This window comes from Furipterus horrens, unplaced genomic scaffold, assembly GCF_987537825.1.
Source record: "Furipterus horrens unplaced genomic scaffold, mFurHor1.1.pri manual_scaffold_1, whole genome shotgun sequence".
NCBI classification, from domain to species: Eukaryota; Metazoa; Chordata; class Mammalia; order Chiroptera; family Furipteridae; genus Furipterus; species Furipterus horrens.
In genome coordinates, this window is record NW_028327171.1 from 101,856,982 (window position 1) to 101,872,264 (window position 15,283).

General features: G+C 36.0%; 1 pseudogene; it reads left to right on the top strand.

Moving 5' to 3' along the window:
• The first annotated feature begins 5,030 nt into the window (after nucleotides 1–5,030).
• On the top strand, nucleotides 5,031–5,977 carry LOC150021580 (leucine carboxyl methyltransferase 1 pseudogene; annotated as a pseudogene).
• Nucleotides 5,978–15,283: the final 9,306 nt, after the last annotated feature.

Here is a 15,283-nt window from a genome sequence, read left to right on the forward strand (position 1 = left end):
ATTCTTCCCTTTAGTCAGAATTCAGCTCTTCCATAATCTTATGGGTAGGAATCCTGGGACTATTTACCTCCTGCCTTGAAATAAATATTTTCACTCAGCAAATATTTAGTAGGTATAACCATGAACAAAACTGATCTAGGCCCTTCTCTCAAGAAGCTTTGCTTACATTTTAATGGTGAAAAATAAACAAAAACATAATGGTAAATATATTGCTGACTGTTGATTAAGAAGAGAAGCTGCAGAGGGGACAGAGAATGTGGTGGTATAGAATTTCCTCAAAAAAACTAAAAATGGAACTGCCTTTTGATCCAGTGATCCCACTGCTGGGATTAAACCCTAAGAATCCTGAAACACCAATTCAAAAAACCTATGCACCGCTATGGTCATAGCATTGTTATTTACATTAGCCAAGTGCTGGAAACAATCTAAGTGCCCGTCAGAGGACGAGTGGATCAAAAAACTGTGGTACCTTTACATGATGGAATACTCTGCAGCAGAAAGAAGGAACTCCTGCCTTTGTGACAATATGGATGAAACTGGAGAGAATTATGCTAAGTGAAATAAGCCAGGCAGCAAAAGACAAATATCATATGATCTCACCTGTAAGTGGAACCTAATGAACAAAACAAACAAATGAGCAAAATAAGACCAGAAGCATGAAAATAAGGAAAAAACTGACAGTGACCAGAGAGGCGGGAAAAGGGGGATCATGGGGGGAAAGGAGGAAGGGTCTGGTCAAGGAACAAGTATAAGGCATCCATGGACATGGACAATAGGGTGGGGACTGACTGTAGAAGCAGAGTGGGGACAGGAGAGGGGAGAGCAATGGGGGGAAAATTGGGACAATTGTAATTGAGCAACAATAAAATGTTTTAAAAAGAGAGAATGTAGTGGTGGCACTGTCTTAGTTCAGGTTGCCTACAAAAGCCTCTCTGGGAGAAGTGGATGATGGGAGGGAGCATCATGGAAATGTCTGGAGAAAGAGTGTTCTAGGACAAGACAAGGAATAGCCACGTCTATCATGCACACTCCTTGTTCTGGAATCGGTTGCTTTCCCATTCTCCTACACATCTTGTCAATCTTGAGTAATGCCACACTTGCCTTTCTTTATATCTAGGCTTCTGAGTTCTTTTTGAAAAAAATCCTAAAGATGAACTGATTGGCCTTACTGCAAATTATTACCAAAGGTATTTGGAAACTCTGACCAAGCCTGGTACTGAGTATGCACTCAACACATTTTTGTTGACTCCTGTACCTGAACATGCTTTTTTCAAAAACAACTATTATCATAAATCTTTTCATAAGCACAAACTAACAGCTCTTACAAAGGATGTAGATCCCTAAGATTCTCTTTTAACTGTACTCTTTTACCATAAGTTGCTCATCTTTATATACATTAAAGAAGAAAAAAATGAGAGACAGTTTTCCAAACCCAGAAAGTATTATTAAAAATTATTCAAGTTCAATTTTGAATAAAATCCCCTGAGGTTCCTATAAAATCTCTGCTAAATAAGTTCACAATTCTGAGAGTCCCATTTTTAGTATAATCTTCTCTTGGCTTACTTGGTAATTCTGCATTCTGAAATAGGAGGGTGTGAAGATTAAGCAAAAAAGTTCTACTTGAGCAAAGTCCCTAACTTTGGATTAAAAAAAAAAAAAGTCTGATAAAACTTATTCTTTGTTACAGTTAAGCTTGGGGAAAAGTATTTCTCTGTGTTTATGGCAGTGAAGTGTGGGCCTGCTGAACAGCTCAGAATCATTAACTGCCTGATTAATCCAAAATGCCTCCAAATGAATGCATACACTAACACTTTCCTCAGTAAACTGCTTTCTAAAGTATTTAGAAAACTGATAGGATCACTCTGAACCAAAGTGATTCTAGAGAATTTTCTCATTAAGGTCCTCAATGGCAAAATCTGAGGCTAAGAAAAAAATAATTTAAAAATCCTTTCTTTTCTTACTGGCAAGTTTAGTAAGCCCTATAATGGGATATTCACATTTATAATGAATCAAGGATTAACTGTATATGGCAAGATGAACCCTCCATTGGTAGGATATACATATACTTAGAATTGCTTTCCTGGTACTGTTCTAGAAGAAACCTGAGGCATTCCAGTGTGTGGCACTGTGTCCATAGTTGGGATGGAGACTTTGATCCAAATGTTTCAGAAGAAAGATGAGGTGAGTAGAGAATACACTCTTGACTTGCCCCTCAATCTCACCTGAACATCCATCACAGCCATCAAATCACCCTTATCTTGAACCTAGTTAATTATGTGACAAAGTCATTCTTCTTCAGGATGGCTGAAGAGTATACAGAGGTATATCTTCTGGCTCTGGAACAGAACTCTGTTAGCTCATTCACTCATATATTTATTCAATATGCATTTCTTATATACCTATGGCTGACATTTTCCTAAGCATTGAAGATATGGAGCTGAAAGCAATTTTATGTCTGCCCTTAAGAAGCCCATGTTCTGAAGGGAAAATAGACTTATAAAAAGTGAAAATACTGTGATGTTAAATTCTATTTTAGATATTTTAACACGGTATTGAGAGAACACAGAGGAGAAAATAACTTATTTAGAAATAACTTAATAATTTTTTTTTTTTTGGAGCTAATAGTTGATTCAGATACAGAAGCTATGGCCTAGACATGCAGATAAAGCAGCAAGTTTATTTGGTCAAAATATTAGACCATGCCTCTCATATTGGCTTAGTTCATGCAATTGGACTTTGGCTTTGGCTTTCTAAAGAATTGAAGATACGGCTAAAGCCGAGCTGAACTACTGACTCCCTGACACCCTCTCTTAGACATTCCCTACACTATCATCATCAGTTTGTGGCTAGGTTTTTTCTTAGAGATTTAATCCCCTTGAAAATAATCACACTGTCAAGTTGTCACCAATGTGACGTCAACTGTTATTACAATGTTGCTCGCATGCCCTATCAGTTACACTGGCCTTCCCTGGATATACAAATAGATACTGGTTCAAAGACATAAACACTGGTTTAAACCTGGCTCGGAATCACTATTCCTTTTTGTATGCTCTACATATTATACTGCTGAATAACCACCTTGAGCCCCAACCTTGGGAACCAGTCCTATATTTTATCCCCGCCCCACATGGTTTCAGATCCTTCATTGTCTATACCAGCTGCACTTGTGAGAACCAGCATCTTTGATATTATTTATATATGATGCATAATACTGATAGAATGTCATGAAAATACATTAACTTTACTACTTCTGATAAATGGTATTTATAATGGGACCCCATGCATAGGCTATTGAGGTAGAGCATAGGCTTGGAAAACAATAGGAGCTTAGATAAATTATACCTTGTTCAAGATTGAGCATATAATAGAAATAAAATCTGAGGCCCCAACCTATATCTTCTGACTCCACATTTACTTGTTTTTTGCCCTGACACACAATGTGCATCAGGAGGAGAGGGAGTATAGTAGAGTTCATCTTGTTGAGGTTGAAATGTTAGATTTTAAAAGATCTTAACCATAGGAAAGCAACATAATAATCAATATCTAAATTAAAAGCAAAGACAAAAATCAGAGATTGAGGCTGAATGATTAGGATAAGCAGGACTAAAGCTTAGAAGCCAATAACATAGTATATTGAAGAGAAACATAGTACCAAGAACTGAATATTTGAAGCAGCCTGGAAGATTACCTAACAGTCCCACCTTAGGGGGTTGCCAGACTTAGTTATTCATCCAAATGCAACAGTTTTAACAACTGATATGGTTGGGATGAAATAACAGTTTCTAGAATGACTAAAGGTGGTCAAGAAGTCAAGATAAATGCCCTGGTCAGGTAGCTCAGTTGGTTGAAGCATCATCCTGATATATCAAGGCTGTGCATTCAATCCCTCGTCAAGGCCCATAACAAGAATCAACCAATAAATGCATAAATAAGTGGATCAACAAATTGATGTTTCTCTCTCTCTCTTAAAGATTCAATTAAAAAATTAAAACACTGATTTATTTTTTAAAAGAAGTCAAGATATTTATTAGAAATTTTAGCTCTGGCTAGTGTGGCTCAGTGGATTGAGTGCTGGTCTGCAAACCAAAAGATCACTGGTTCGAATCCCAGTCAGGGCACATGCCTAGATTGTGGAGCCAATTCCCCAGTTGGGGGCATGTGAGACACAACCATGCATTGATGTTTCTCTCCCTCTCTTTCTCCCTCTCTCTACAAAATAAATAAATAAAATCTTTTTAAAAATGTAGTGCTAACTACTTAAAAAAAGAAATTTTAGGCAGAACATGAATGATAGGACAGAACTTATGATTATTTTAAATTATCTAAATTTTAATAAGCTGAGACAATAGCTTTTCATGTTTAGGAGACTACATGGACAACAACATTTTGTCTTTAAACAGTTAAATAATACGGAGTATAAAGTGTATGTACAGGTGTTTATTTAGATTTATCCTAAAATTCCCTATTTCAGAAATAATTATTAGCATGTTTGTGAATTATGCCTCCATTGTTACTTAAAAACATGTTCATTTTAAATGAGGTAGTTTTAATTTATTACACTTATTGCTGGCTATCAAAAAGAGATAATATAATTGAATATCCTCAGTATGTATAAATTGTACATATATTACCTAGCAGGGGTCCACCTCAATCAATATTTTCTCAGAATGACATTTCTCAGGAAAGAAGAAGGTCATAGTTTAGCTAACAAATTATTATTCTTCACAGGAGAACTCTAGACAGGAGCCTAATTAACGAACTGACTAATAGCTGTTCCTTGTTTACAAGTCATAGCATCCTCACAACTATAAACAGTGGGAAGCAGGAAATACAACAACAACAAAAAATTCTTAGGAAGTGAGTGTAAAGAAAAAAAGTGCAGTGTAAAAGATTAACCAGACAAAGGAGAAAAGTTATGTCAAAGTTATGGCAAAAAAAAAAAACACTTAAGAGTCCTGTAGGCGTGCTAATTCCCCCGGCGGCTGTTGACCCCGCTTCCATGTCCGGGGTGGTTACAGCACCCCTGAACCTCCACGCCCACGGCTACTAGCCTGAGGAAGCCAACTTTCAACTCTTCTACTTCCTCTTCTACTGAAACTGACGACGAGGGCGTGCGCGGCACCTGCGAAGATGCGTCTATATGCAAGAGGATATTTTGCTCGAGTTCATGGTATCGGTCAGCTTACAAAGGCATTTCTGCGGAAGACAGAATGTCACTGTCAAACTATAAACCTTGGGGCTGGGATGGATACCACCTTCTGGATATTAAAGGATCAAGATCTTCTCCCAAGTAAATATTTTGAAGTCGACTTTCCAATGATAGTCACAAGGAAACTGCACAGCATCAAATTCAAGCCTCTTCTATCAAAACCTATTTTAGAATTACATTCAGAGGAAACACTTCAAATCGATGGACACATGTTGGATGGATTCAAAGAGATATGCCATTATTGGAGCAGATCTTAGAGATTTATCTGAGCTGGAAGAGAAACTAAAGAAATGTAACATGAATACACAGTTGCCGACACTCCTGATACCGGAATGTGTGCTTGTCTACATGACTCCGGAGCAGTCTGCAAACCTAATCAAGTGGGCAGCCAACAAACAGTTTTGGGACCGCCATGTTCATAAACTACGAACAGGTGAACATGGATGACCGGTTTGGGCAGATCATGATTGAACACCTCGGACTGAAGTCAGCAGAATCGAGGCCCTGGAATTCCTGGATGAGATGGAGCTTCTGGAGCAGCTGATGAAGCATTACTGCCTATGCTGGGCAACCAGAGGTGGAAGTGAGCTAGGTTTGAAGGAGATCACTTATTAAGCTTTTCAAGTCTCGTCCTGAGCCAGAAGCTGCAGCCACTGACCTTCCTGGAGTTGATACACGAGTTTCCCAAGCGATGGCCAGGCCTCATTGACCAGTCATCCCACAGTTGAGAAACCAGATACTTGAGATATCGCACCACTTCCTGTTCCTGTTGACTTATCATTTAAATAAATCTCAGTTGCCAAAAAAAAAAAAAAAAAACCACTTAAGAGTCTTCATGTCATACAATTGGACTCTGCCTGTACTATGCAAAAGAAGAAACCCACAAAGAGAAGAAAATCTCTTTGTTGTAATCACAAATGCCATTTATGACTGCTCTGATTCATTTCATGGTCTTAAGGACAATTATAAGGCTTTCATTTCTAAAGGTTATCTTTAAAACTAAAAGCATAAGAGTAAAGGATTCATTTATTTCCTAGTAGTGCTATACATTAATTTGGAGTGTGCTTTGTTTTATTAGGAGTAATTTCAAATTACTTCCAATCCATTATAATACCATTTTTTCAATTGACAATGTAAGTTTCTATTCATTTTTGCTGTTTTGCCAAATAAATACATAAAATTTATTTCTTAATCATAAACAATAATGATTCTATTTGAGAAAAATAATTAAATGATACCTCAGTTGCTATTTATACTGGGTTTTTTAAGATTAACTTCCTGTTTTTTTCACAATTTATTTTATATTTCTATCATTAATTCCATCAATTCATTTCAGGTTCTTCCACAGGTATTTCTCAATGTTTTGTTCTCTCCTTTTCTCTATAGCCTATAAAGATAGCACCTGACATCTATGACACTGGCCTCTGCCTACAAAGAACATCAAAGACTCCCCAAGGATGAGAAGCTGCTGACATCAGAAAGAGACAGCTATCCCAAGACATAGACAAGGCTTGTATATTAATGTACTGATATTGAACTCAGAACCCATTTTGTTTATGTCTTTATCTGTCTCCTAATGATATTAGTCATGATAATAACAATTCTTCGGGTTTCTCTGTATAGTCCAACTGTTTATGGTTATTGAATATGTATAAGATAACTGTTAGTACTATTTTTATGGCCTATGTAAATGTAATAGTATGTGCCAAATACAGAAAAGTGAGACAGAGACAGAAGGCAAAACCCAGATCATGATAATTCATAGCATACTAATGATCCAGGGTGTTGGTTTTTTTTGTTTTTTTTCCTCAATGAAGGCCACAAGACCTGACTGCCTTCCAATTATCTGCACTTCCCTTTTTGAAAAAAATTCAGCCTCAACTCAGATCTCATGGTTGTGGTATTGCCCCATCTCCAACAGTCAATAAGATGATGTCTATACTGACTTCCTAAAAATGAACCTTCCTAATATTGTCAGACCACACAATCCCACCAAAAGATTGGTAATCAATGCATCCTTCAGTTTGATTGATGACCAACAAGGGGAACTATGGATGAAAAAGGTGTTCTATGAAAAATAATGTCACAGGTGATTGGACCTAAATTCCTAACTGGGAAGGTTATGATGAATAGTCATGCCTCAAGCATATAACTTCTTTATTTTAAGCAAGCCCTGTCCATTGTTCCTGTGCATCTAGGTTAACACACCTTTGAGATGCCAATAGTAATACCCCTCAAAGGCATAACCACCCTGAAAAAAGCACATAATCCCCTTGTTAACTCCTGCAATCCAATTCCTGCCTTGCTTTTTACCACCTCCATGTAATCTTCCTTACATTCCCTCCTTAGTTTCAAATGCATACAAGAAGCTACAGAACTGTTATTCTTCAGAGCATTTCAGATCTTGCTCTCTGGCATATGTAAGCAGTTTGGCTCAGATGAACTCTAAAAATAATTAAAAACAAAGAAAGAAAAGACAAAAAGAAAGAAAGAAAGAAAGAAAGAAAGAAAGAAAGAAAGAAAGAAAGAAAGAAAGAAAGAAAGAAAGAAGAAGGAAGGAAGGAAGGAAGGAAGGAAGGAAGGAAGGAAGGAAGGAAGGAAGGAAGGAAGGAAGGAAGGAAGGAAGGAAGGAAGGAAAGAAAGAAAGAAAGAAAGAAAGAAAGAAAGAAAGAAGAAAAAGAAAGAGAGCATGTGACCACAACACCTATCTAATTTTCAAGGGTTATGGACTGAAAGAAGAAGAGGAAGAAATATGTAATCTGAGTTAGACTATTTGCATATGTTGCACTTAACACCTGGTACCGTAACTGGATGCAGGACCAGCTGCATGCTGCTTCAAAAGCCAATACTGGAGAGACAGATGCTGGTGTAAAAAAGAAAGTGGTTTATTTTCAGGTGCCTGCAACCTGGAAGATGGGAAACTTCTGTTTCAGAGCTCAGCTCCACACCTCAGTGGAGGCAGAGGTTTTAATAAGGAGGGAGAGGGGAACAGAACAAACAGATCAAGAGAGGGGGTCAAAAAGTTCTCTAGATGCAGACTAGCACAGCCCATTCCCATAAGGCAAGTGATGGTCCAGTGTGCATCATCCTGGTTTAGTCATCCTTGATATATGGTTGAGAGTCAGCAAATTTCCCAGAGATGGGATGCCTGAAGGTCAGAGTCTGTATATTTTGAAGTTAGTTCCTAGGATTCTTATACAAACATGCTGTTCATCTACAAAGTACTATTAGTGAGAGTGAGCACTCACAAAAACGATGCCAAAAGAATGGTGGGTTGATTACAATTCCCCACTGTTACAACACTAATATTAATCAAGATAAATTCTAAAATGGCCCTAATTATTTACCAAATTCAAAAACAGCAAAAAAAATACTCTCTGTCTGGATTTGGCCACTTGTTCTCTCAGACCTAATGCTTCTCTTACCTGCGTTTAAAACACTTGACTGTACCCACTGAGTTAAATAGGAAGGTCATCCCACAAAGGCCAAATCACAGAACCCACAATCTTAACTGCAAATGTCAAGTCTTACTCTTCACCCACCCAGCCCTATTGATTATATTCCAAGGGGGGGATTTATGAGTTTTCTAAGATTTGAAATTAAAAGAGGTCTATATATCCCCAAATCTCTGATTATGCAACATTAGGCAATGATGTACATCATGACTTGCTTGTAACCATCTAATTAACTCAGATCACCCATCAGTAATGTGACGCAAACATATTTGTTCTATATTGCTTTTCTGTAATTTACATTTTCAAAGAATGGCTCAATACTGTTAAGTTTGGGTTGGATCATATTAGTCACCAATTTCAGTTTATACTGAAAAATAGACTAATTGAATGCCTTGTGTACACTTAGCAGCAAGCACTTTAGAAGCACAGATTATTAAATATACATAATATCTAAAAATATAATGAAGTTATTGGATAAATGATTTATCAGAAGAGCTTATAGATCCAACTTTTTGTCCCACTGACACTATAGTAAATATTATTTCATGATAATCTTAAACAAGAAGGAACAGAGCTATTGTAAAGAAAATTCTTATAAAGAAATTCTGAATTGGCTAATTACCAATGTCTTTGTGTATAAGTCTGTCTGTTTTAAGGGCTGAGGAAACAACAGAAACAAGTTATTTTTCTGCTTCATAATAATTATAAAACAATTTTTGTTCCTTTCTGGTACCAATATCACAGGAAAGCCCTATGATAAAAATATTGGTGATTTGGCTGAATTTATAGGAATTGTTTGGTTAAAACAGTTCCTTTGTGTTTTTTGGTGCTTCTCTGAGACCAGTCAAAAAAAGCATAGTTCCCTTAGATATACAAAGGGTTGCTTAAAAGTGATTCATCTTCATTTCTGCTTAAATAAAAGTCATTATCAAATTTTGTAAGTGATTCTAATACAAGAGTGTTAATTTCAGCTAAGCTGCTTCGAACCTATTTCAAGCTTCTATCGACCTAAACTATAAGAGATCTGTTATCACATTTCTTTCTAATTCAGATGAGCTCTCCTGCAGGTTATAGCCAAGTATTACTCGGGTTCACTAACTGGAGCTCTTCTTTTATCTTCATATAACTTTGAAGTTCCTTTTGGAAATAAAAGTTTATCTTCCCATGAAACTTGAAAAGATTTTTAAGGATGTGAAACAAAGAGCTTGAGATTTTAGATATTTATTAAAGAATATCTAAACTTTCTATTCATAAAGCCACCCCTGACTTTTAAATAGGAATAAAAATAAGGTTCTACCTTGAATAAATACTGAATTATTATTGATGATGAAATGGGAAAAAAATGGAAGAATTTTAACAGTTTACTGTTAGCATTTTCCCCCTTTGGTTTGCTAAGTTTCCTGTCTGAGGAGTCCACTCATACAATTTATTTCAAATTTACCAAGATTTGATTTATGTTACAGGATAGTGTATCCCAAATAGTCTCCTCCAAACACTATATTCTGGAAGATGGTAATAAATATATAAAAATAAATTCCCAGTTAAAGAATACATGGGAAGCTGTGCAGAAAGTAGTCTTCTACCCTCTTTAACATCAAAGCCTATAAGAATTTCTGAAATACAGAAAACTGTTTAATTTTGTTTAACATAGCATTTCTCAAAAATATTTAACTATGGAACCATATTAATATTTTGTAGTACACAGTCATCCATGGAATGTTGTTTACAAAAGAATACTATAGGGAATTTTCTCCAATCTCAAGCACTGAGCTTTCCAAACATGGTATCTTAAGTCAATTGTTTTGAGAATGTTTTAAGAAAGTCATTTAAACATTTTTCTGAATGCAGTATTGTTACCTTCTTATATCTGGAACATCAGTAGAAACTGTCAAATGATCTCAAAGAAACAGCAAGAAATGATATGTGAAATAGTAAAATATTAAGTGGTGATATTGTAATGATAATTATGCTCACCAGGCTATATTCATTCCCTGATTTCTTGACTGATTGACTGATTGACCCAATGCATTTACTCAAGATTTTCTACGTGGCAGAAACTATGCTGGTTGAGTTTTTTTAATATTTAATTTATTTATAAGCATTGTCAACACACTAGGCACTGCCTGAGATTGTGGGTTGTTTAACTACGGCTTGTAGGGCAAACCTGGTCCATCTACTGCTTTTGTAAATGAAGTTTTATGGAAATGCAGACATGGTAGTTAGTTTACATATTGCCTCTGACTACTCTGCACCACAATGACAGATCGGAGTAGTTACAACAGAGACCATCTGGTCTGCAAAGCATAAAATATTCACTATCTGGCCCTTTAGGAACTACTTTCCTAGACATCTTTATGTTGTCATACAGTACTCTCAAAAAACTTGGAAAAATGTATCACTCTTCTTATTTCATGAATTAGAAAGCTATGTTAGCCTGAAATTACTGCCCCGTATTACTCAGATAGTAAGTAGTAAGTCCAATATTCAAATTTGCCTAGTTGACAATAAATTCCATGAGCTTTCTTCTAAACACCAGACATCATAATGGTATTAAGCACACGTATTTCTTTGGGGAATTAAAAAGATTATGAATTATCTGTTATCTATTTGAGTAAGAAATCACTTAGTCATCTACTTTTATGGATCTCATTAGCACATTTTAAAACAATTCATTTGTATTCACTTTTGTGTATTTGCTTCTCCATCAAAGGCATTGCTCTGGCTAAATAGCTCCATTGTTTTATGCCTAATAGCTCTCACTCCCTGTACTCTTCCTCATGCAGACCACATTTTGAGAAACACTGCTATGTTATACAAAGATAAAGCATTCCTATTTTTTGACATATGGCTCAATTTTTCATTCTTGTTAAAGATCTGAAAAACTGCTTCTCTTTGATGGCTCTCAATTTAACTTAGCATTTGATTTATTTATTTGATTAAATATAGTCTTTAGGGTATTGCTTTTGTTGATTCATCTAAAAAGGGATATTTCACTATTTCATCTTTATAGATTTTGTTTGTTTCCACTTAGTTTTCTTTCTATTTTTTCAATATTGAAGGTAGGAGAACAAGTCTTTGTTTTGAAACATGGGTTATATGTTTTGGTCTCTGGAGAACATAAAAGATTTAGTCATTTCTAGAAAGGAACAAAGATGAGAGTCAATACCAACAGGATCAGAGAAACTTCCCAATTCTAATTCATTTACTTTAACAAGAATATATTAAACATCTAAGTGCTATAGAGGAATAGACTGAAGACAGGACAGTGCCTGTCCCAAAGGAGGAAATACTCACTCACGGGGGAGAATTGATATGCCCTGGGGAAGCAACTAAGTAACAGCAGCTTCTACATTAACAGTATGGGGTATCAGTGGGTTATAAACTTATTTATTCTAAACCCTGGATATTTCTGCTGGTCTTTTATTTAAATGTGATAGTAATCACAAATATAAACTAATCCAGAGATCAACCACCGGACTGGTGCCAAACATCAATACCCTGACTTTGACTTCAGCATAACCAGACATCCTATGCCCTAGGATCAGAAGTCTGTTTACTCCTTTTAAAATGATATTTAGTCAGCCAGTTATTCTATGTCAGTACTTATTAACAATTAATAGGCATATTCATAAGTATTTTGAAGAATTTAGAATCAATTATTTGGATAAATAGCAAAACTGAATTTTAGACCTAGAAGAAACACTCAGTATCAACCATTCTCTCAATCAAAACATATATATTTTTAAATTTTTATGTGTTGATTTGAGAGAGAGCGAGCAACAGAGAAGCATTAGTTTGTTGTTTTACTTATTTATGCATTCATTCGTTGTTTCTTATATGTGTCCCAACTAGGGATTGAATCCACAACCTCGGCATACTGGGAGGATTGTCTAATCAACAAGGGCCCTCAACAAACATTCAAAGTGTGTAATGTGTCATGCACTGTACTTGACCTCAAGGAACACAAATAAAATTCTGTCCCTAGGTGCTTAGGAAATTTGCTGCTTAGTAAGAGAGATAAGGGAGTTACAAAAACATAATGTAAAAAGAAAATCTTAACAGCTGATTCTTAATTATTCCTTTGGTGAAGACAACTATTTTCTAACATGTGTCCTGGTGGGCCGCTTTGTATAGAAGATGAACCCCCCCTCCAAAACAGCCTTGTTTTAAAAACCTTGGTAACTAAGTGTAAAATTAAACTGATTCCAAAAAGTAAAATAAAGAAAGCAAGGGGCTCAATCAGAAGGTAGCAAACAGGCAGTTGCTAAATGGGGGAAAAAAATTAGTTGAGAACCTTTAGTTGTAGTACAATTAAAAATTATTTAAGCATAGGAGTGTTGAATATGCAATTTTAGATTGAGTCTGTTGAAGAAATCAGAACCTTCCTTGTGATTTACCACGTCTTCAGTGGGCTGTTATTTGATTCATTTTTTATTGATTAATTGACTGATTGATCTTGTGGAAAATCAGAAGGGTGCATGTTTCACACCTGATAACTGTTATTTAAAAATGACAGCTTTCAGAACTCCTAAGGCAAAAGTGACCAATAAATGTAAGACTCCTGGACATTCATAGAAATGTTGGGGAGTTTGGGAAGGGTGTAATTTTCTACAGGGCTATTTAGGACACAGAAGGTTCAAACTAGACCTTGTTTCCTGGCTAATATAAAAACGTAAATGCAACTTAGAAGGCAACACATCTCTCTCACTGCCTCATATGTACATGTACATATAACAGTTTCTAGGTAATACTCTACATACATTATAAAAAATGATGGATTATTTTCACCTGGAATAGAATTCTGAAAGTCTTAATAGAATAGCAGACGGTGATATGGTGACTATATCAAGAAGGACAATAAACAGCATAATGCAAAACAAAATGCACATTAAAACAGTAATTCAGTCTTGCTGAAATAAAACATGCTTAAAAGATGTCAGACAATAAGAATAGAAATGGCTGCGCCTTAATTAGAAGGTGCATTGGACTCTAGACTATGGAGTTTGTACTCTATTCTTTAGACAATGAGGAGAAAGTGAAAATTCTCCAGCAGGTGGTGATATGATCACAGTGGTAGATAAATATTCATCTAACAGTGATGGTGCATAACACAGCCTGGAAGGAAAAAAAAAAAAAACAGTAGAGAAGGTGAGAAAGAATGATAGTCAAAATTATTATAGTTGTATTTGGAATGAAAGACCATGATGGATATGAGATATAATGGAGAAATCCATGAACATCTGTTAATTTGGGGGGATACAATCAGAATTGGCTTTTTTAGCTAGGAAAATTCCCCATTGTGTGAGTATTGTTGGGAACTGGGACTCCACCTTCCATTTTAGAACTTCATCTTTCCCGTCCATGGTTCAAAGCCAGAACATTGACTCAAGTAATACATTGTTCTATGTGAGGGCTTTAAATCTTGACCCCATAATACAAAGACAGATAATGAAAAGAGATATGAGATCATGACAATAGCATCTAGCACCAGTGGTTGAACAACAGTTCATGAAAGAGCTGTGTATACTTCATGATTTCACATTCTCATCTCCCATTTTCTCCTCACTCCCCTCGGTTGGGTTCTCATCTTCATCACTTCAGCACTTATTGAGCCCTCCGTGGCCCACATTTTGCAAAAGACAATGGCTTATTTGATAGATCAACAGCATTTGATAAGGTTGTTCACTCCCAAATTCTTGAATCCCCTTCTTTCTAAGTCTTCATATTTCTTCCTATATCACAGGAGTCTCCTTATTCATATATTTCAATTGTTTCTCTTATTATAGCTTTCTAAATATTAGAGCACTCCAAGATTAAGTCCTCAGCCCTATTCTCTTCACAATTAGTGATCACAACTTGGATGACCTCATCTTATTTTATGGCTTTAAATATCATATTTTAAGCTTATAAAATTCAAATGTATGTTTTCAGCTTTTCCTACACCCTGAAATCCAGGCATTTCCTTGTGATTAATAGTTATTTCAGATTCAGTATGTACAAATAGATTTATTGATTCTCATTGTCCCTATCTGGTTCCCCTGTAAGTTGAGTGTCTATGCAGTCCAATGCAAACTCTACCAAAGCAAAGACCTTTTACACGTGTTTACTACTGTTACTTAATGTCTAGAATACTTACTATCATGAAGAAGGTACAAAATAAATGTTTTATGAATAAGTTAATTATTATATGAGGATATTGAATAGGCTGTTCAAAATCTCCCCTTCATTTTACTGGTGGAAATACTGAGACCAATTTTAATGAAGTGATTTTCCAAAGTCACAGCTTCATCAGTGGCAGACTTTGGCCTACCTACTCTTTGACTACATCAAACAGTTTCAGTTGCTCTCATTACTTCTCATACCCATACTTCAAGCCTGTCAAAAGTTCCTTGAGACTCCTCAGGGTGGTGAAAAGCTAGTCTATAGATACAAAGAACAGACTGACAGCTGCTGGAGGTGTTGGGAGGCTGGGTAAAATAGGTGAAGGAATTAAGCAAGAAAATAAAACCTCGCAGAAAGATATCATATGATGGTCACCAGAGAGAAAGAGGGGTGGGCTCAGATAACAGAGGTTAAAAGGGGGAATAAGTGGTAATGGAAAGTCACTCAACATTGAGAG